Source organism: Pipistrellus hanaki (genome assembly GCF_964339955.1).
Source record: "Pipistrellus hanaki genome assembly, chromosome: 5".
Lineage (NCBI taxonomy): Eukaryota > Metazoa > Chordata > Mammalia > Chiroptera > Vespertilionidae > Pipistrellus > Pipistrellus hanaki.
In genome coordinates, this window is record NC_140507.1 from 61,688,742 (window position 1) to 61,708,911 (window position 20,170).

The following is a 20,170-nucleotide window of genomic DNA, read 5'->3' on the forward strand; positions in this document are numbered from 1 at the left end:
TAAAAAGTAATAATAGCAATAAATTAACGGGAGGCCCACGATTGTGACAGTGCTGCCCTGGGGAGAGTCCCGGAGCCCAAAACAACAGCCCCCCAGACCCAGCGAGGGAGCGAGCAGCTCCTCTGGCTGGCTGCTCGGTGGGTTTTGCCAAAGATTTCTTCTTCTCTGGAAATTGCTCATGTGTGTATCATACATGTTTGAAATAGCTCTCTCCAATTGGAAAACCATAAAGCAGCAATAAACAAATGGAACTCTGGTGAAAACCCCTTTAGAAATATCATGCATGCTTTTTCAGTTGTGTATTAAATGGTCTCCTTGTGCCTTTGCTTATGCATAGTGAACTCTCATTGCTCATCTACACTTCCAGATGTGGTTGGGTCCCTATTCTGTCCACTAACTTGGGTGTATCTTTCACTATTATTATTATTATTTTTTTAAAGGATCATAAGTAAAGAACCTCATGCTGATAAAGGAGCCAAAAATACAATGAAATGAAATAAGTCCTAATAACAAAGGCCTTTCTTCTTTCCAAAAGCATGAGTGTCTCCACAGCCCTGCAGGATGAACCACCTGGGTGTGGGACAGTGCCCTTTCAGTGAGCTATTTGAATTGTTGGAAACAGAATTCGTGAATAAAAAGCAACAGCAGTGAGACTATCCATAGGCCGTCGGTATTTAAAGCAAGATTCTTCCAATGTGAGGGAAAGCTGGAGCCAGTAATCATTAGTGCATGGATATGAAGAGGCTGATTAATTAGGGCAACATGATTAAAGAAACAGGCTAGGAGAATGAAATAAACTGCTATATGTAGGGTTTGGTTCTTATGTCTTGCAATGCATCCATCCTTTTGAGTACTTTTGCCCTAATTTCTAGGGAAATGCTAGGATAAAAACTAACTTTTCTGAAACATTACTTTTAACATTTATATAAAAGACATTAAGAATAAAAATATTTGGCTCAGTGGATAGAGTGTCGGTCTGCGGACTGAAAGGTCCCAGGTTCGATTCCAGTCAAGGGCATGTACATTGGTTGTGGGCACATCCCCGGCAGGGGGTGTGCAGGAGGCAGCTGGTCGATGTTTCTCTCTCATCGATGTTTCTAGCTCTCTATCCCTCTTCCTTCCTCTCTGTGGAAAATCAATAAAATATGTATTTTTAAAAAAGAATAAAAATAATATTCCTACTTTGGTTTCATAAACTGTCGATCCAAACATCACGAAAATAAAAAAGACATTTTTTTTTTTTTTAAGCTGCATCGTGGCTTTATACCACAAAGGGCTCCCATATCAGGAAAGGAAAAGATGATTTATCTTCATTACCATCTATCCACACCTACTTTTGGTAATCATGAAGACATTCCCCTCACAGGTTCATGAGGACTTGGGGGCTGAGTGTCAGTATCTGGCCTGAGTCCCTTTAGTGGCAACAGGAATCTTGAGTTTTGACATGACCTTTCAACAGAGCACGAAGAGCCTGAATTTACCTTCCTTCTTGGATTAGGTTTTTTTTTTTTTAACATTCATTCTCTTTAGATAATCAAAAGCAGCTCTACAGGTAGATGGGATGTGCAGCGATACTAGTGATCCTCAGGATGAAATCAGAGATGTCTGAGAGGACATCTGAAAGACCAAGTGGCTGCACCCACCCCCAAGGAAAGGGCGTGCTTGTGATTCCTCTCGCCTTACCTCTGAGGTGTCTGTCACCAAAGCAGTGAATGTCAGTTGTTCTGAACCCCACCAGTGACTCACTCTGAAAAACATGTCAACGGTTTGAAATAACCACTGCCTTGTGCTAAAACGGGGGAAGACAATCCCAGTCAATTTATGAGGTTTCTGCCTCCAAGTTATGGATGAAAGGAGTTTGTTGCTAGCCGGGGAAGGTTATTTATGATGTGATTGTTAAAAAAAAAAAATCACCATTTCTCCCCACTCTCACTGACTCTCTCTTTCACTCCTGCTCTCTCTCGAAATTCCTTGGGCTTGGAAGACTGCTATAGCATGTTTTTATGTCCTGCCTATTCTTCATGTGCTCCTTTGGCTGTGAGTTTAAACTGGGTTATATTGTAAGGAGTCAACCGTAATTTTTGTGACCAAGGAATCTGTAACCATGAATATCCATTTTGTATACTCCTCTCTAATTTGTCTTCTTTTTAAATCATGTGAAGAATGGATTCTAATTGCTGCATGCATGTTTTGAGATGGTTAAAACTATTTTTATTTCAGGCCTTCAAGATTTTAAAAAAAATCTACATTAGATAATTTTTAAAGAATCCTAAATTTTAAAAAAAAAAATATCCAAAATTAATTCAGAGAAGAGTGGTTCACAGAATTGAAATAATATATTTTTACTTCATCCTCAAGAGAATTTACTTGCAATTCTTTTAGTCGGGAAACTCCGCTGTGGCTGCCAGAGAAGCAGGTTAGCTACTGTATAAAACTTTACAGATTTCATCATACCCTCCATTCGCTTCTCGTGCCTTCTAAGTGGAACCTCAGATAGTATTTCTCAGGAGGCTGACGAGTCCCTAAGCCAGTGGTTCTCAACCTTTCTAATGTCGCAACCCTTTAATACAGATCCTCGTGTTTTGGTGACCCCCAACCATAAAATTATTTTCGTTGCTACTTCATAACTGTAATTTTGCTACTGTTAATGAATCATAATGTAAATATCTGTGTTTTCTATGATCTTAGGCTCTACAGCAGCAGCCCACAGGTTGAGAACCGCTGCTGTAGAGCCTAAGACCACCGGAAAACACAGATATTTACATTATGATTCGTGATAGTAGCAAAATTACAGTTATGAAGTAGCAACGAAAATAATTTTATGATTGGGGTCACCACAACACGAGGATCTGTATTAAAGGGTTGCGGCATTAGAAAGGTTGAGAACCACTGCCCTAAGCATTTGAGTAAGGAGGTTAGGCTGTCTGAGAAAACACAGGGGTTACTGAGCCCCATCCCAAATCTACTGAATCAGAATCTTTAACAGTGGCTTCATGAATCTAAATTTTTAGCAAGCTTCCCAGGTAATTCTTAAGACCCTAAAGTTTTGGGGATGATTGCTACAGAATGTCATAAAAGAGTCCAGAATGAAAAGTGTGGACGGATTGCTGAGTGCTTATGCCAAAGTCAGTCCTCCCTCAGGTAGCAGAACCCCTGAGTTTAGCCAGATGCAGGGCTCACAACCACTAGCTGTGCCTGTTGTACCAAGTCCAGACCACCATGGAGATAGATACAAGCGGAGATGCAGTGGGAATCTTAAATGACAGCTGACATGTGCTCTTTACCTTTCTTAACTGCTCCCTTCTTCCTGGTTGGAAGAGGGACATTATGACTGGCACTCAAACAGGCACTTTAGAAATGAGATTATGTATGAATAAGGGCAGAGGAGCAGGTAGTAGAAACCTTGAATCCTTGTGGATCATGATGATACTATAATAGAAATAAACATCCTAACTATATATGATCTCTTTTATATGATAAATAAATGTCTGTCTAGTTTAATTTGTAAGTCGCTCCTTTTTGGCTTTTGTTTGGATTTTAGTTGGGAGGTGGGTGGGATAGATATTATATGCAGCTGACCTAACCCTACATGATTCAGACACCAAGAAAAAGTTGGCTTTCACGTCCTTAATCCTAGAACCTGGTTATTACCTACCAGTAGGGTAGGTAAGCTGATTTCTTAAGCAGGTAGTCCACTGTGGATACCTGTGGTTTGGAGACAAGCTGCCTCACTTTTGGATTCAGAGCTTGAGAAGCTCCTGAGTTACCAGAGCAGGAACCAGGCTGATCCAGGTGTAGGGGATCTGCACTATGTGCAATCTGCCCAAGTTCAAGGAAGAATATCATGAGATGACTCAGAGCAAAGATTAGGGAAAGAGTCAGACTCCCTGAGTATGAATCGTGGCCTCTCACTTATTTTGTGCTTTTCAGCAAGTTACCCAATTCTTCTTCAAACTTTAGTGTCTTCCACTATAAAGGGTACTTACATAACCAACCTCACAAGGTTCTTGTGGGAATTAAATGATATACATATAAAGTCTGGCATATCGATAATAATTAATTTCTCTCAATAAAAGATAACTTATGATTATGATAACTTATCATAATATTGTGATTGTTACCAAAACTGCACATGCCATAATATTTCAGGTATTATAGGCAATCTGCAAGCACAATATGTCAATGCTCATCAAGAATATTTCAGTTACACACCCATCTCAGTCACTATTTTACTCCTCTGGTTGTGCAAAAAGAAACAATTTTGAAAGACCAGTCATATTCAAATATTAGGAGATGCATAAATCCCTTCTAAATGTGGTGAACGCACATGGCAGGGGCCTGTACTCACTTCCTTAAGGTTTGAAGGGATAACATAAGGGATCAAACACTCTATCTGTCACCTCTGCCGAGCCATGAGGATGAGTTCTTTCCTCCAAGGTAAATACTGGCTACTATGAACTACATATTTGTTTATTCATGAGCTTCACTCCTGCTGGATTCCTCAGCTGCCTCATCTGTTAGGTTTTTATAAATCCTTGAACATATTTCTTCTCTTGGGTATGCTGCAGGTTCATTTTCAGATTCCTGGAAGGTGGAAATAATTTTTTATCATACTCTTAATACAACACCAACATATGTGGATGCTGAGTACCCTATGTCCAGTTTTTTTTTTATGAGGTGGATGCCCAGCCATGACCAGGCCCTGACTGCTCCTTTCATGTTGAGCAGCTACTATGTGCCAGGTCTGCACTGGATGCTGACTTACAGATATGAACTTGCTCATGGAGCCCACCCTTCTGCATGAGAGTCACTGGACACAAAGACACGGAATATCTCTGATAGGTGGTGGAAAGCAGAGTGCAATAATGCAAGATGACTTTTTGAGGGGATAGATGACTCAAGAGCTAAGACTTGAAGGATATGTAGAAACAGATGCAAAGGTCATGGATGGGAAAGATGTGACATGGACCAGGAACTGAAACGAAAAAAGCAGGCTCTGACCAGATAGCTCAGTTGGTTAGCGCATCACCCCAACACTCCCAGCTTGTGGGTTTCATCCCCTGTTAGGGAACATACTACAAGAATCAACCAAGGGATGCATAAATAAGTGGAACAACAAATCAATGCTTCTCTCACCCCCTCTTTCTGTCCTCAAATAAAAAAGGACAGAGGCAACAAAAAGAAATTACAAAACAACGGAAAATAGGAATGCAGAAGAAGCTGGAGGTGTTGGAGAAGTAAGCAGTAGCCACATCAGGCACGTCCCATGGAGCATTTCAATGACTTTTGTTCTCAATCCAATCTCAATGGGCAGCCAGGGAGTTGTTTGAGACAGGGGAATGACCTAACTCCATCTGCATGTTAAGATGATGACACCTGCTGTTGTGGGGGAAGCAGTCCGGAGGATCTTCTGTTGTCTGGGCTAGAAAGGATCATGGCTCAGACTGGGCTGGCAGCAGTAGGGTTGGAGAGGTTTGGGGGTCTGCTATTTCTCACACGGTGGTCGGGCTCATCAGTAAAACCACCTCAGGGCTATGGTGCCTTGACAGTGGGGGGGATGAGAATGACGAAGGAATCTGTGTAATTTATAATAAGCTCTGGGGTTATCTCACACATACACAATGTTCAAGGGGTCTAATTAGGATGGAACAGACACGTCTGAATCTTATTGCTAATGGATTCCTTTAAAGAACAGAATCCAGGAGTCTGGGTTCACCCCAGGACTAATCTTCTGTAAACATTCAAAAACGCCAGCTATAACTATAACCAAACTTAGTCTTAAACAAAAACATGTTGCTCCATAATGAAAAATACAGTTCTCCTAACCAACGAGGAGTAGAATGTGCTCTTTAAGCTTTTCCAGTGATAGTGATGAGTTTGTGCAAATCCATCCACACATTTTCTTGACTCACAGCGTAAATGTCGAAGACTAGTGGATACAACACACAGCCTGCTGCCATGGAACAGAGAGAAACTCACTTGGATCTGAGCCACAAACCACCCTAGCGCCAAGTTAACAATGTAGTCAACAGGCTTGATTAATGATACTTAATTTTTTTTTATTTTATTTTTTTTTTTGCATTCATGGCTGTTCCAAAAAAATCGTCCTCCAATGGGCAAAAAACCAGGGAACCCAACCAAAAAGATGTCTGCATTGTACTGCCGGATGAAAAAAAGCAAGCCACAGAGTAATAAAGATAGGACAACGTTATACCATGGTCAGATCTGCTTTTGCTAGAAACCCCGGGGCCATGCAGAAGCTGGCTCAAGAGACTGAGCCTGGCACAAGCTCACGCCAAACACAGGCTGGGCAGCCTCCGTGCACAACATGACCGTCTCCCTTTTCAGGAAGAGGCAGCACCTTTGCAAAGAGAGGAGTCCAGAATTTAGGTGCAGACCCTGACTACATTGTGGGTACAGAATTTTGGGTCATAATTAAATGACACTGTATGTGCAAAAGTTCTAAGTAATAAAAACTCAATAAATACCATTATCCTCCCACCTTTTTTAAAAAAAAATAAAGTAAAAAAATATTCCAGACCAGTGATTCTCAAAATGGGCTTTGAGGTTCATTTCCATCAAACCACTGAGGATATGGCTTTCTCATGCAAATCCCCGGTCTCTGCTCTGACCCTCAGAATACACGTGGCAGGGCATGGGAATCTGCATTTTTCTCGAGATCCACTCGATTCTGACGCACACAACTTGGGGACCACATTGCAGCCAGGCAGATACGATGTAATTCTCCTGCAGCTGTTTCAAACGCATATGGGTTTGTTTTGCTTTGTTTTGTTTCTCTTCCCCAGCCATTGATCAACCTCTGAAAGTTTAGGCCTGGGCCTTCCATCACATAATCCAGCAGAGGCTGGGTTTAATAAACAATGAATATAATACACTTGATTGATCGAATGGCATGCAAATAACATTTGTTACATAAAACTTCTCTCATCATTAATAAAAAAAATGTCAAGAATTACAGCGTATTCACTGTTGTCATCGTCCTCCAAATCCTTGTCTGAGATTTATTTCTGAGGAGAGGGAGGAAAGCCCCAGCCCCCAGGTAGAGAGCAGTGGGGCCACACCTGGGAGCAATGACCCACCACAGACCAGAATGGGAAAGGCAGGACGCCTGGCTTCTATCTTCCACTCCTTCGCTTCTACCTCCCACCCCCATCCCCCACCCCAGCCCCCAGGCCTGATATTTTGGTACAAGAAACGTTTCTCTTGTTGACTCACTTGATGCTTTACTGTGTATGGGAACGTGCCTTTTTATCTGAAACTCCAGTCCAATTCTAGCTTGGATGCAAAGACTGCATTTCCATATTTTCTTGTTTGGGTGTGTAAATCCCTCTCCCAAATGTCTCCGAATCCCATGACAAGTGGTGAAAGATGGGGTTCTTTTCCCACTTGCCAACCTCTCTCTTGGCAAGTGTGACCCCAGGGGTCCATCATTTCATTCAGTGGCAGATGAGCTGCCCGGGCTGTGAATCCCAGTGACCTGTGACCCACCTTAGCTTCTTAGAAGCTTATCATCCCGATGTTATGTAGGAATAAGAGGCTGTGTAAATCTACCATGAAAGCCCCGTGCAGGCAGAAGAGGGTGATCCTTCAGGTCCGCAAACCCATGCTTCATTCATTTGACTTATATGGGCACCCTAGGGCTTTCATTTGGGCCAGAGAGGGGAAGCCAAGCTTTCATTGTAAACAGATGGTGCTGCTAACAAGGAAAAAAGAATTTAAAAATCCTTCCAGTCGCTCTCCCACACTAGAGACCTGCAGAAGAGTCTGCTTTAAAAGCAAACAAAACTATCACATACTCCCTCTCCTCAGACTCCACAGGCTCTAGGTTAACACACACAGAGACACACACAAACACACACACACACACACACACACAAGCTGGTCCCCATTCCTCTCTTTCTCCCTGCTTCCCCATCCTCTCCCCACGCCAGATTCGGCATTCCTTTGGTATAGATACTATAAGTATAAAATGAACAAACTCAATCCCAAATCGCGAGGGGGCTTTTCTTTGCATGATCACAACATAAGCATTTGTCCATCATTTGGGGATTTTTATGAAGCCGCTAAGAATGTTCAGAATTTCAGTCTTATTCAAACAATATCTTGCGTGTCGGCGTGATTCAGATGTCGAATCTTGGGACAACTTGGGAATTTCTGGTTGGAAGAAAGCATAATCCTGAGGTGTCTCAATATGAAAGATTTTCATGGATTGGCCCCCTTTGCCTTCCTTCTCTCAGCCCAGAGGAGAAATGTGGGCGTTCTAATGTTTCCTTTAACTTGAGGCGATTTGAAGTTGATTTTAATGACCCTGTCCCTAACCCCAAGAGAGAAGCAGCATTATCACGCTTGAAACTGGATCCTGACTTGAATTTCCCCGTGAGGTAGCATCTTGTTACATAACCACTTTATGCTTTTAAATCTGAATATCATTGATAACAATCTCCTGACAGATCATACTTCTGGGGCCTAAGTTTGATCATCCGGATTCCTGAAATGACACAGGAGGCTTATCTGGTCACCCATGCCTTGGGGCAGGACCACACTCAAACTGTTTGAAAGAGATGGAATCTCCTTTATTAATGTTTCCCCAGAAAAGCAGATTCCGTGACTTCCCTAAGTAAGTAAACTCTCCAGGGTAACAAACATTTTCAGAAGAGAGTTAAACCTACTATCACTTTACTTATTATTATTATTATTTTGAAACTCTGTCCTTTGGGCCCTAGAAAACATTTCTCCCAACCTCAAAGTTTTCCCACAGTATACCAGAAAGCCGAATTGTCTACTTGTGTAAGAAATCATGAGGAAATAATTTTCTGAGAAGCTTTACCCCAATCTCTCTCAGCTGTTTATGGGGGTATCTGCTCTGACAAAGTTGGTATTATTGGGAGCATCAAAAGAGATCGTGTGTCACACTGCCTGAGTATCAATAGTATCAGTACCAAAATAATCACTTTAAAGCTGAATCTGGAAGTAGTGGTCCATTGTAGAAATAACAGGGACTCCTGAAAAATAAAACACTGCAAATATAAGCCTAAATGATAGATACAAACATTTTGTTCAGGAAATAGAATGTAAGAAAATGAGGTGTTGGGACCTCACAAAGCACCAGGAAAAGTACTCTGTCTTTCTCTCTGAAGATGAAGGACTCACTTGGAGAGCAATATCAGAAAGCGATATCCATTGTTTTGCAACAACACCTGGTGCAGGGACCAGGTGAGCAAGGATGGAAGCAGTGGAATACATCACAGAATGAAACCCTATACATAGAGACATATGTAAGTCAAAGTGATTCAGAAGGTTTGAGTTAAAAGAATAAGACATACCAGACAAAGGGAACTGAAAATAAAGTAAAGTTATGACGTTGTTATTATCCAATAAGGAGGAATTTAAACCAACAAGTAAATTAGAAAAAGAGCAATTTTAAATGCTAAATGATAAGACACAATGAAGCTATAACATTTATGAGTATATAGTCACCAAAGAACATATAGCTGCCTATTAAGCAGAAATTACAGAAGGATATTATAAAGCAATGAAACTTTCAGCTCATGATATATCAAAATAAAATACCTGAAGTGTAAAGAATAAATAACATAATTAATATGATATATGTTATTCAACTCTGTACCCTGATAATATAGAACCACCATTCTTTTCAAATGACCAAGAAACATACATGAAAATTGACTATAAATTAAGCCACAAGGAAAAAGCCAATCAATATCAAAAGATAGAAATATTAAAGATAATATTTGATTGAGAAATATTTAAATGGATCCCATTTACAATAGCAATACAAACATAAAATAGCTAGGAATAAGTGTAATAATAAATGTGCAAGACACGAAGAAAACTGTAAAATATCCCTGAAGGCCACAATATAAGATTTAAATAAATGAAAAGATCTACCTTTTTCTTGGCTAGTAAATCTTGACACTATAAAGATTCTATGTTAATTATTTAAATTTAATTCTAATTTTAAAAATAGTAATAGGTATTTCTATTGTTATTATTGTTTATTTACTCTGATGTTCATAAGGAACAACAAGAAATTCTGAGAGAGAAGAGTAATGAGAGAATTAGGCCCACAAGTTATTAAAATTAAAAGACTCAATAATTACACACTGTGGTAATGGCACTTGAATTAAAAGATCAACCAAGCGCCGAAACCGGTTTGGCTCAGTGGTAGAGCGTCGGTCTGCGTACTGAAAGGTCCCGGGTTAGATTCCGGTCAGGGACATGTACATTGGTTACGGGCACATCCCGGGTGAGGGGTGTGCAAGAGGCAGCTGGTCGATGTTTCTCTCTCATCGACGTTTCTAGCTCTCTATCCCTCTCTCTTCCTCTCTGTAAAAAATCAATAAAATATATTAAAAAAAAAAAAAAAGGATTTGCTCCTATTATTTAAAAAAAAAAAAAAAAAAAAAAAAAAAAAAAAAGATCAAGCAAGGAAACAGAAGAAAATGTTTAGAAGGAGACCCAACTATACACAGGAATTTAACACATGTTAAAAATGGCACCTCAAAGCAGTCGGGGAAAAAACTACTGTTATGGAGCGGTATGTCAAAGCACAGGCAACAGAAGCAAAATGTCTGTGCATCAAATCCAGAGAGAAAAGCCAGGCTAAGGAATTGGAGAAAATATTTGCAAATCACATATCTGGTAAGGGATTAATACCGTATTATATACATAATTCTTACAACTCAACCACAACAAAATAATCCAATAGAAAATGGGCCATGGAATAGACATTACTCCAAAGGTGACATTCAAGCATATGAAAATATGTCCCACACTATTAATTATTAGAGAAATTCAAATCAAAGCAATTCAGATGTCCATCCACAGAAGAAGGGATAAAGAAAATGTGGAATATATATTCAATGGCATATTATTCGGAAGGAAATCCTGTCAGGTGCCACAAGATGGATGAACCTTGATGATAAATTTTATGTTGTGTATTTTTTAAAACAATTTTTAAATTTATTTTTTAAAGTGTTAGTGGGGCAACTGGATCATTAATTGGGACAAAATGAAGCAGGACCCATACCTTAATACTTTATAAATTAAACAAGGATAAAATACTTAAGTGTAAAAAGAAATAAAGTCACAAGAACGTATGGTATAGGAAAGGCATTTCTACATACCTTTTCTGCCTACATAAAAATCAGAAACTTTTGCACACCCACAAAATACCCTAAGCCCAGTCAAAAGCCAAATAACAAGATGAGAAAACAACCTGTAATTCATAACACAAAAGAATAATTTTATTAATATATGTGAAGTTCCAAGAAATCTATGGAGAAAAAGGCCACGAACCCAGTAGAATATGGGGAAAGGATATAAACAGAGAGGCCACAACAAAGGAAATAGAATTGGCTCTTAAACATATTTAAAAGTTGCTCTGCCCGACTCAATATCAGAGAAGTGCAAGTCAGACTATCCTGAGACATTATTTTTCACCTATCAGATTGGCGAACACCCAGAAATTTGTTTGCACATTCTGTTGGCAAGGCGGCGGGAAAGGAAGCACTAGTCAACATTGTTAGTGGGAGTGTCAGTGGTTTTAGCCCTTTGAAGGGCAATTTGGCTACACCTAGCAAAATTATAAATGCGAGACTCCAGGAATCCCACTGTGGAATTAATGCCATAGACATACTCGCACAAGTGTAAGTTGTTCAATGTGGGAGTTTTGCAGCATGAACAGCAAAATGTTGAAAAGAACTCAAGTTTCCATCGGTGGAGTTCTGATTCAATAAAGTGTGGTGCGTTTACCCAAGAGAATGGATATAGCTCTGCATATAGTATTTTTTAATAAATCAAGGAAGAAGAGTAAGAATTTATTTCTGTACACATTAACCTGGAAGTCTACAGAAAACACTATTGTCAGTGGTTACCTGAAAGGAGAGGAGTGAACTAGGCCTATGGGGAACAGTGGTAAGGACCTGAAATGTATCTTAGGGAGACCCACCCAACCAGGCCACCCTGCTTCACTGGGATATTTTTCAAATGATCAAAAGCACTTGACTCTGTTACCCAGTGGGTCTAGTAAAGCTCTACAAATGGAGTGCAGAGTTACAAAATATAAAAAGGAACTAAGGGCATACAAGCGAGACTGCACCTGCCAAACTCAGATTATTTTTAGTTTAAAAACCAAACTCATCCTTACTAACTGTACATTAATTCCCCAAAGAAGAGGGGTGGGGCAGATTTAATCATGGAAAAACTGTCCGTATTTCACAATCCACCACTTCTCTTCAGGATTAAGGGGGGAAAAAAAAAATGAAGTAAAGATACATAGTAAACTCTCAACATTTCATTTTCATCTCAAAAAAATGTTTCTACACTATCTCTATTTTGGACCTCTCAACATAACTCTATTTCTGGAAAACACTTTCTGATATGTTTTCTGATCATGTTTTCAAGAATGTGTCACGCCTTTGACATTTTATATGCTATACGAAAATGAATCGCTTCCCTTGGTCCCTTCTGAATCTCTTCTTTAACTTTCCAAGTACAATGCTGGGTTTCTATTTCCCAGGCTGACCAATGGCAAGCAATTGTGTCACTCCAAGGCAGAGAACAACGGAAGGTGTGGGATAATCTTTCAAAATGCTTTAAAAAAAAAAAAAAAAAATGGGGGCCTGCCAGCTAATTGGTTATAGTTAGCAAGTAGGCCTGTCTTTATTAAATGGTTGCTTTTGTTTCTCCATAATATCTGTGTGGTCACTGAGTCACGATGACATAATGCTGCAAGAAAGACCGTAGGACAACCAGATAGATACACATGTTCATCCCTCAATGCGTCACAATCTTGGGTCTGTTCCTAGATGTTAGTGGAAAGATGTGATTAATGGCAAACTTGTTCAACATTAAAAAAAAGAAAAAGAAAAAAAAGAACAAGAACTAGATTTATGCTTGGCATTCTTTTTTCCTACGGGCTTCGTGTGTAATGTAGTAATTAATTTATAGCTTTGCGGTAAGGCAATGCAATGCACAAGAAGTGATGTAGGTGAAGAGTGTATTTGAAAGATGCCCCCGCCTGGAAGGGTATATACAAGGAAGATCAGGATGGAAATTGAGTTATTTTATAACTAAAACAAATTCACTACTTAGTCACCACCTGAATTTACCCCCCCACCCCCCCCACCCCCCCCCCACACACACACAAAGGGGTCCAGGTTGACTAAATCAGTGTTTCCCAAACTTCTCTCATGATGAGAATCACCTGGTGGAGTTGTTAAAATACAGATTCCTGAATCCCAACTGAGAAGTGCTAAACTACTAGAATTTTTTGGGAACATATAGGTAAAATTGTATACGTATTTAACTAGTGCTCTAGAGATTCTCATCATGAGAGAAGTTTGGGAAACACTGGACCCAATGAACAGAGGTCTTTGAGAAACGCTCCCAACCCCAGCTGAACGCGCTTTAGAAAGCGTGGGTGGGAGACTTGCTCATGACCCTCTCCTCCACGGGGGATGGCCATTCCCCACAGCAAAAGCCTTTCTAAGAGTGATAAGAGCGTGGCGGCGTGAGGGGAGGTGGGTCTCCCTCCGTCCCCTCTCCGTGTTATTTCTGGAAGTGAGCAGCATTCCTCGCGAGGACACACCCTCTCCACTCCCCTCTCCACCCCTCCCCTCCCCTCCCGGGCAGCCCCCTCGCGGACACCCCGCTGCACGGGCGGCTGGGGCTGCAGTCGGCGGCGCCTCCAGAGCCTGCTGGCCGCTGCCTGGCCGCCAGGAGGCTTCCCGGGAGCCGGGGACGCGGAGAAGAGACGTCTTCATCGCAGCCTGCGAGGGGCTGGGCTTGCGGCGGCCGGCTGGCTGGTGCGGCTGCTGCAGATTCTCTGTTGCATTCTGCAAAGGAGCCCGATGCAGAGCTCTGGAGCTGCACGCTGGGAGTAGCTGAGGTCTGAAAGCACCTCTCTTCTCCCCCAGAGGAGCTGCTTTAGGGGCAGAGGCTGCTTCCTGCTCAGCCGGTAAGTGAGGGCATGAAATGTGGAAGGAATGCTTTTTGCAGCGTTTCTGGGCAGTGGCAGGCAGGTACTATGTGAAACGCTCGGTTCTGAGGGTTTTAGGTTCTGGGGGTTTTCCTGGGAGTAGGCTCAGAAGACCCTCTGCAGCCACGGATCCCCCGAATCCTTCCTTCCCCGGGACCGCTCGCTAGTAGGGGGCGGGTGGTGTGTCCTGCTCCGCGCGACTTCTCTGTGGTTGGCGTTGGGGTGGAGGAGGGGCGCGAGGTTGAATGTCCCCCCCCCCCCCCCCTATTTTCCTACTGGAAGACGTAAGATACTTTGGGGAGAAGCTTTCCTTTCGGGCGCTGATGTGTCTGGAGCGGTTTGCACCAGGTTGGTTTGTACTCTCTCTGAAGTCTTTGTGTCATCTGCCCCGTCCCCTGTTGGCGTGGAGGGAAACTTGCACGGAGCAAGCAGCCTCTCGCAGCCTGATTGCTCTCAGTCGCTGAATGAACTTTAGCTGGAAGCCCTTGAAAGGCAGGTTTTGGTGATTCTTCCCCTGCTCCTCGCCTGCCCAAGACAATTCTGGGCGTTCTCACACCTGTTGCTTTTCAGCACCTGAAAGGTGTGTGTGTGTGTGTGTGTGTGTGTGTGTGTGTATGTCTGTGTGTGTGTGTTGTTGGGTTTTACTTGACTGCAGTCCTTTGTCTAACAAATTCAATTGCTCCATTCTCCCTCTCTTGTTCTCCCGGAACCCTTTGGTTGGGGTCCCTGTCTTCCTTAGCATTCAGTTGGCTGTGGTTCTCAGGGAACAAGTGGCAGGCAGAGTACAATAGGGAAGAGTGCATTCCTGATGACTTGTCTACCAGGGGAAGACCATACTGAAAAACTGACATTCTCCATCCGTTTTTATGGAAGGCATGCTGTCACAGTTTCATGAAGAGTCAGTTCTTCACATGAGCTAATCCGGAGGTAACCAGCAGGAATTTTAAAGAGAGGTTCCCCCCACCCCCTAATTTACCTGCACAACAAGCATAAAGACCCTGACACCTGAGCTCCCCAAGGATGCTTGTCACCTCTCACCTGACAGCAGATGGCCTGCTGATGAAGGGAGAGGGGTTATGTGGTGTGTGGCGAGGGCCAAGGGGGCGGACCACCTTCTGCGAAGGGGGCTGAAGTTTGTTTTCAGCTTTGTGACGATGAAGAAAATCATCAGGAGCCTGGGATGCACCGTAACATCCCAGCAGGTTAAGTTGAATTCCTGTCCACGTGATGAAAACGACTTTCAATAGCCCTCCGCACACTTCCAAGTGGATCTGGTGGAATGCTTGTTTGTTTCTGTTGCTGATAAATCCATGGGAAATCTCGGCTGAACCCAGCAATTTAAAAAAAAAAAAAAGCAAGTCCTAGCTTATAATTGCCCACATAATGGCAAACAGGTTATTTCCAGTAACCCAAGAGTCTTGCATTTTCTCCGACCGTTGCCTTCAGAGGTTACATGGAGATATTATGAGCATGCATTTGAGCTTTCCCCTTACCCCAACTGAAATGGAAAGTTATCCTGGGGTGTCTGATGCAAAAGATTGTTGCCAGATCCATTACTGGGCTATAAAATAACATGTTTCTGAAAAGATTATAGCTGCTAGACAGGAGTGCCTCCAGCAGACTATGCAATTTCTCATTGTTCCTTTAGGGATGGGACCTACTTTGATCACCACAGGTTTTCCATTTGTTGTTTGTTCGCTGTGTGGTTTTGCTGGCTTGTTACTGTGTTGTGGCTGTTTTTCTTCAGGAATACCCTCCCTTCGCGCAGGTGAAATCACAGACTGGAATTAGCAGCGATGATGTTCTTGGCTGGGGCTAAAATTAGAAGAGTCCACGGGGTTTTTCAGGCATCCCCTTGTTGTCTCAAAGAAGATTCTGCAGACGCCTTTCAAACGTCCCCTTTAGTAAAGGTTGTAGGCTGGTGCTTAAGTACCCCTTGAAGATAGCATTTTTCTTTGGACAATTTTTCTCCCCTGGAGCTTTTTAATCATACTTTCCCAATGCACGTTGAACTTGGTTTCTCTGAGGAGCCCAATACACTGGCCATGCCTTCTAAGTGTATAGAGTTCACTCTTTGAACAATTTGTTGTTGTTTTTTGTTGTTGTTGTTGTTTTTTTAGAAAAATAAAAGCTCCAAAGGCACTTGCAAAATGCAACACCGTGTCCCCTGATGCCAATGGCAGATGGCAGTCCCATGAGCCCTGTGAATGCCCAGGACAACCTCGGTGTCTCTTCAATTAACCATGAGTTGAATAATTGATCCCTCTCACCTTCTGCTGCCCTTAATCTGCAGCTATACATTTAAAGGTGGGTTGCTTAACTGAGGTCCAGTTCCCTTGGAAGTCGTCTCGAAGCCTATCAGGTGACTTTGCAGCCGGGTCAAATCTCATCCTAGCACACCTTTCAAAGCGAGCGCAGCCAGTGAGCTTCGAGCGCTTCTGGCTTCCCCGTTTCTCAGATGGGCTTCCCTGACCTCCCCGCTTGGCCGATCACCTCCAGAGATGGTGGGGCCGATGGATATAATGGGTTTCTGTGAATGTAATTAAACGTGCCTCTGCCAGCTGCCTGTGGTATTGGTGAATGTTTTCGTAAGAAAAGCTGTTCTCCCGGCTTTATCTGCCCACTGTGGTTTGTGGCATGTGGTGCTATTCTGCAGCCATTGCAGTTTTTTCCGGAATGATTGAGCCATGATGTCATGTGCTATCTCCGTGCGGAGCCCTTTCGGGCCTTTGCCGGGGTTTGTGTGCCTGAGCGGGGGCAGGGAGGCTCCCTCGGAGCCCTCTTGGTAGCGACTCCCCGTCTGCCCCAGCACATTCCACTGCCTGGAGACCAAAGCCACCAAGTGATTTGCGGTCAGCGATTTGGGGCTGGTTAGCGATGATTTAAAAGGAAGGTTATGGGCACATGAAGTGTAGGGTAAAGAAAATATATTTTACTACTTTATTGAGACCACATGGCTCCAGCTTGAACTTTTTTTTTTTTTTTTTTAAACATGGAAATTGTTGGCTGAACTGGCTTACAGTGTCTCTCCTCCCTCCCCCACCCTTTTACTTCTTTTTATTGCTTCGAGAGAACAGCTATATTCTCTATTTATGGTAGGCTTGACCTCCCCATTATTTCTGAAATTTGAAACATTTTTTTTTATGCTTAAGAAAACAGAGAAAAGTAGGATTTCTCTGTTGTGCTCTTTGAGGGCCAAATAACATTGTCAGGGAATGGACTCGACTCTCTCCAATGACTGAAAGAAGGCTGTCCCACGCCAAACTCTGGGGGGCATTAGTTATGAAAGAGACACCCCATTGTACCCGAGGGTCAGAGAGCATGTGCATGGCAGTATATGCACATCTCTTGATGAATGGAGACGTGATTTTGGTCCATCTCCTGAGGGCCATTATACACCGTAATTAAAATGAAGCCAGATGAAACATGGCTGGTATTTCCCAAGGGTGGGGCTCAGGGCCCCAGGGCCCCAGGCCCCTTCCGTGAGTGGTCCCTTGGGCCCACACTTTATTTGTGAGACTCAGCAGCCATCTTCTGCCTCTCCTCTGTGGACTGCCACAAATTGGCACAGTAAACCACCTATTACCACTAAGCCCATTCCCAATTCTCTGTCCAGCATGAACTTCAACTGCCTATTATCACTTTACTTTGTGGTTCACTCTCATCCTATGTCAGCCTTCAGTGTACATGCCGTAGACTAATATTTTGTTACAGGCTATCAAATCGCCGTCTCCTGTGCCCAGTTTGGTATTATGAATCTGGTTAGAGAAGCTACAGGGAATGCTAGCTCACACATGTACCTGGTCCCTCGGAAGCTATCAATCCAAGGTCTGAGGGCCATAACCCTGATGTAGTGGAAGGCTGCTTGAGAGATCCCCCAACAAGTCCTCAAAGATGCTGTTCTCTAATCCCTCTGAGCCAGTCTGGAGTCCCACCGTGTGAGTCTGTGTATATCCAAGGGTTTAAAGGAAAGCATGTGGAGATCAAATTAGTGTGCTGCCTTATGAGAAAGGCTTATAACTACAGAATTGGAAAAATGTCAAGAAGGCAGCATTGTAGGATGGAAATTGAATTGCCCTGGAACTGGGGGTCCTGGTTTTGCCACAGGGTGACTCTGCACAAGCTTCTTAAGTGTGCAACATTGTTGGTAAATGATTATATTTTACTTGCCTTTCAGAAATATAATACCCTATTACACTAGAACCACACTAGGAAGCAGGTAGGGTATGTGGTATTATTTCTGTTTCACTAGTATGCAAACCAAAGCTCTGGAGGTTAATGACTTGCTCAAGGTCACTCAGCATGTGACTGGTTGAGTTTGGCCTCACATCCAGAACTTTGAACTTCAAACCCCATGTTCTTTCCCCTGTAGCAAGCAGCCTCCACAGCTCTTCACCTCTATGGACTCACTGTCCCGGTGTGCAAAAAAAAAAAATGAGACATTTGGCCTAGAATCGGTCAATCCATTCCAGTTTAAAAGTCTATGTCTGATGAATCACTGGCTGGAAGGGGCTTTAAGAAATTACTTAGTCATATTCCTTGCTTCTAGCAGGACTCGATGCAAACTATTTTGAAAAGAAAATGTCAGCTCTTTAAATTTTTTTTTTTTTTAATAATCCCAGAGCAAGGAAAGGGTCCCAGAGAGTGCCTGAGCGCATGAGAAAGAAAAGAGGAGCTCCAGGGTTTGTGCTTGGCAGGGAGACCCCTTCTCTAGGCTCAGAAGCAGTGAGTCTTGCCTCATTAAGAGTGTCTGGTCCTGGGATCACTATCCAAAGGAGGAGAGAAGAATCACAGGCGTGCCTTGCTGGTTGGAAAGGAATTCTGTGAGGGGAGATCAGAGAGATGGTTCCTTGGCTGTGAGGGAGAAAAGAGCTAAGGGACTCAGTCACAGTCTTAATGTTTATTAAGGGCTCCTGGAGAGAGTTACGACTGCAGAGCCCTGGTAATGATTCTATTTAAAGACACAAACAGAAGAAGCCTCTTCATTCAGTAAGTGTGACAGACAGAAAGCTGTGCTAATCTGGTGCTGACTGTGCTTGCATTGGCAGGACTGGCGGCGCACTGCGGTCGGGAGGAGGAGAGGCTTAGGGTCTAGCAACCTTTCAAGGTCAAGGAACTGTTCCAGCAGTCAGACCAGAGCACAAGTTCAGTCTCATGTTATTCAGATACATTGGTTAAAATGTCAGTCCTTCTCCCAAGCTCCTCTGTTTCTCTCCCAGGGAGTAGATGGTAAGGAAAAAGCAATGGCTGAAGCCAGAAGATGTAAGTCACTACCACACCTCTGCCACTTACTCACTGAGGCTGGACAAGGCATTATCCCCGCTCAGCCTCAATGTCTCATCGTTTGAAATGGGGAAGTGATAGTAATGCCCACTTCAAAGTTAAATATTCATGAGGCTCAGATGGAGGAACACGGGAGAACATGTTATGAAAACGTAATTTGGAACATTAGGTGGTGATAGTAGTTAGTAGTAGAGGTAGTAGTCATCCAGTTTCAGGACCTTTCTAGAAACCATAGAGTCACAGAAGTTTGTTTTTTTGTTTGTTTGTTTTTCTGCCTTAATTCCATTCCCAGGCCCAAATCAGAATTACAGCAGTCTTTACTCACTATTGTCAAGCCCGTAATCATGTTTAATTCTCATAAAAATATCACGAAGTAGATCTATTTCCTCTTGTTACTATCTGGAACTTGTGTCTAGCAAGGAGAAGCATCTTGCCCAAGATCACTTGGGTAATGAGTAGCAGAGGCAGAATGGAAACCACGTCTGTCTCACGTCAAAGCCTATGTGCTTTGAGATCTTTAGGTCTCTGAAGAGTTGGGGCCCCTCCTCCCTGAAGAGAGACCCATGCTCTTGGTTTGGGGTTGCAGTTCATCTTCTGGCAGTCCCTTGAGTGGCCTCCTTGGCTGTTGAGTCTAGACCCGGTCCTAGGGTTTGGCTGGGTCCTTAGCTAAGGCTTCATCTTCATCAGCTTGTCCTGCTTCACACCCCACAGTCTTCTCTCCTCTCCCTGTCCTCGTTCCTAGGTGGCCTATTGGTACTGTTACACTCAGGGAATACCCCTTCCCAGGAGTACGCTGTATTCTCTGCCCCACCTGTCTCTCAGAGCCAGAGGGAATAGCTCTCCACAGTTTGTTCCACCCCAGCT

At 42.9% G+C, this 20,170-nt stretch overlaps 1 protein-coding gene across 2 annotated transcripts in view; it reads left to right on the forward strand.

Annotated features, from left to right (window-relative positions):
* The window catches only part of PALLD (palladin, cytoskeletal associated protein), a 386,711-nt gene that overhangs the window by 117,568 nt on the left and 248,973 nt on the right, over nucleotides 1-20,170 (forward strand). The window contains exon 1 of one of the 2 annotated variants that reach the window (XM_084883727.1): nucleotides 14,250-14,371. The exons of the other annotated variant lie outside the window; for it this stretch is intronic. The gene's annotated coding sequence lies outside the window, so the exon portion shown is untranslated. Of the gene's footprint in view, nucleotides 1-14,249; nucleotides 14,372-20,170 lie in introns of those variants that run through there. 2 annotated transcript variants of the gene reach the window in all.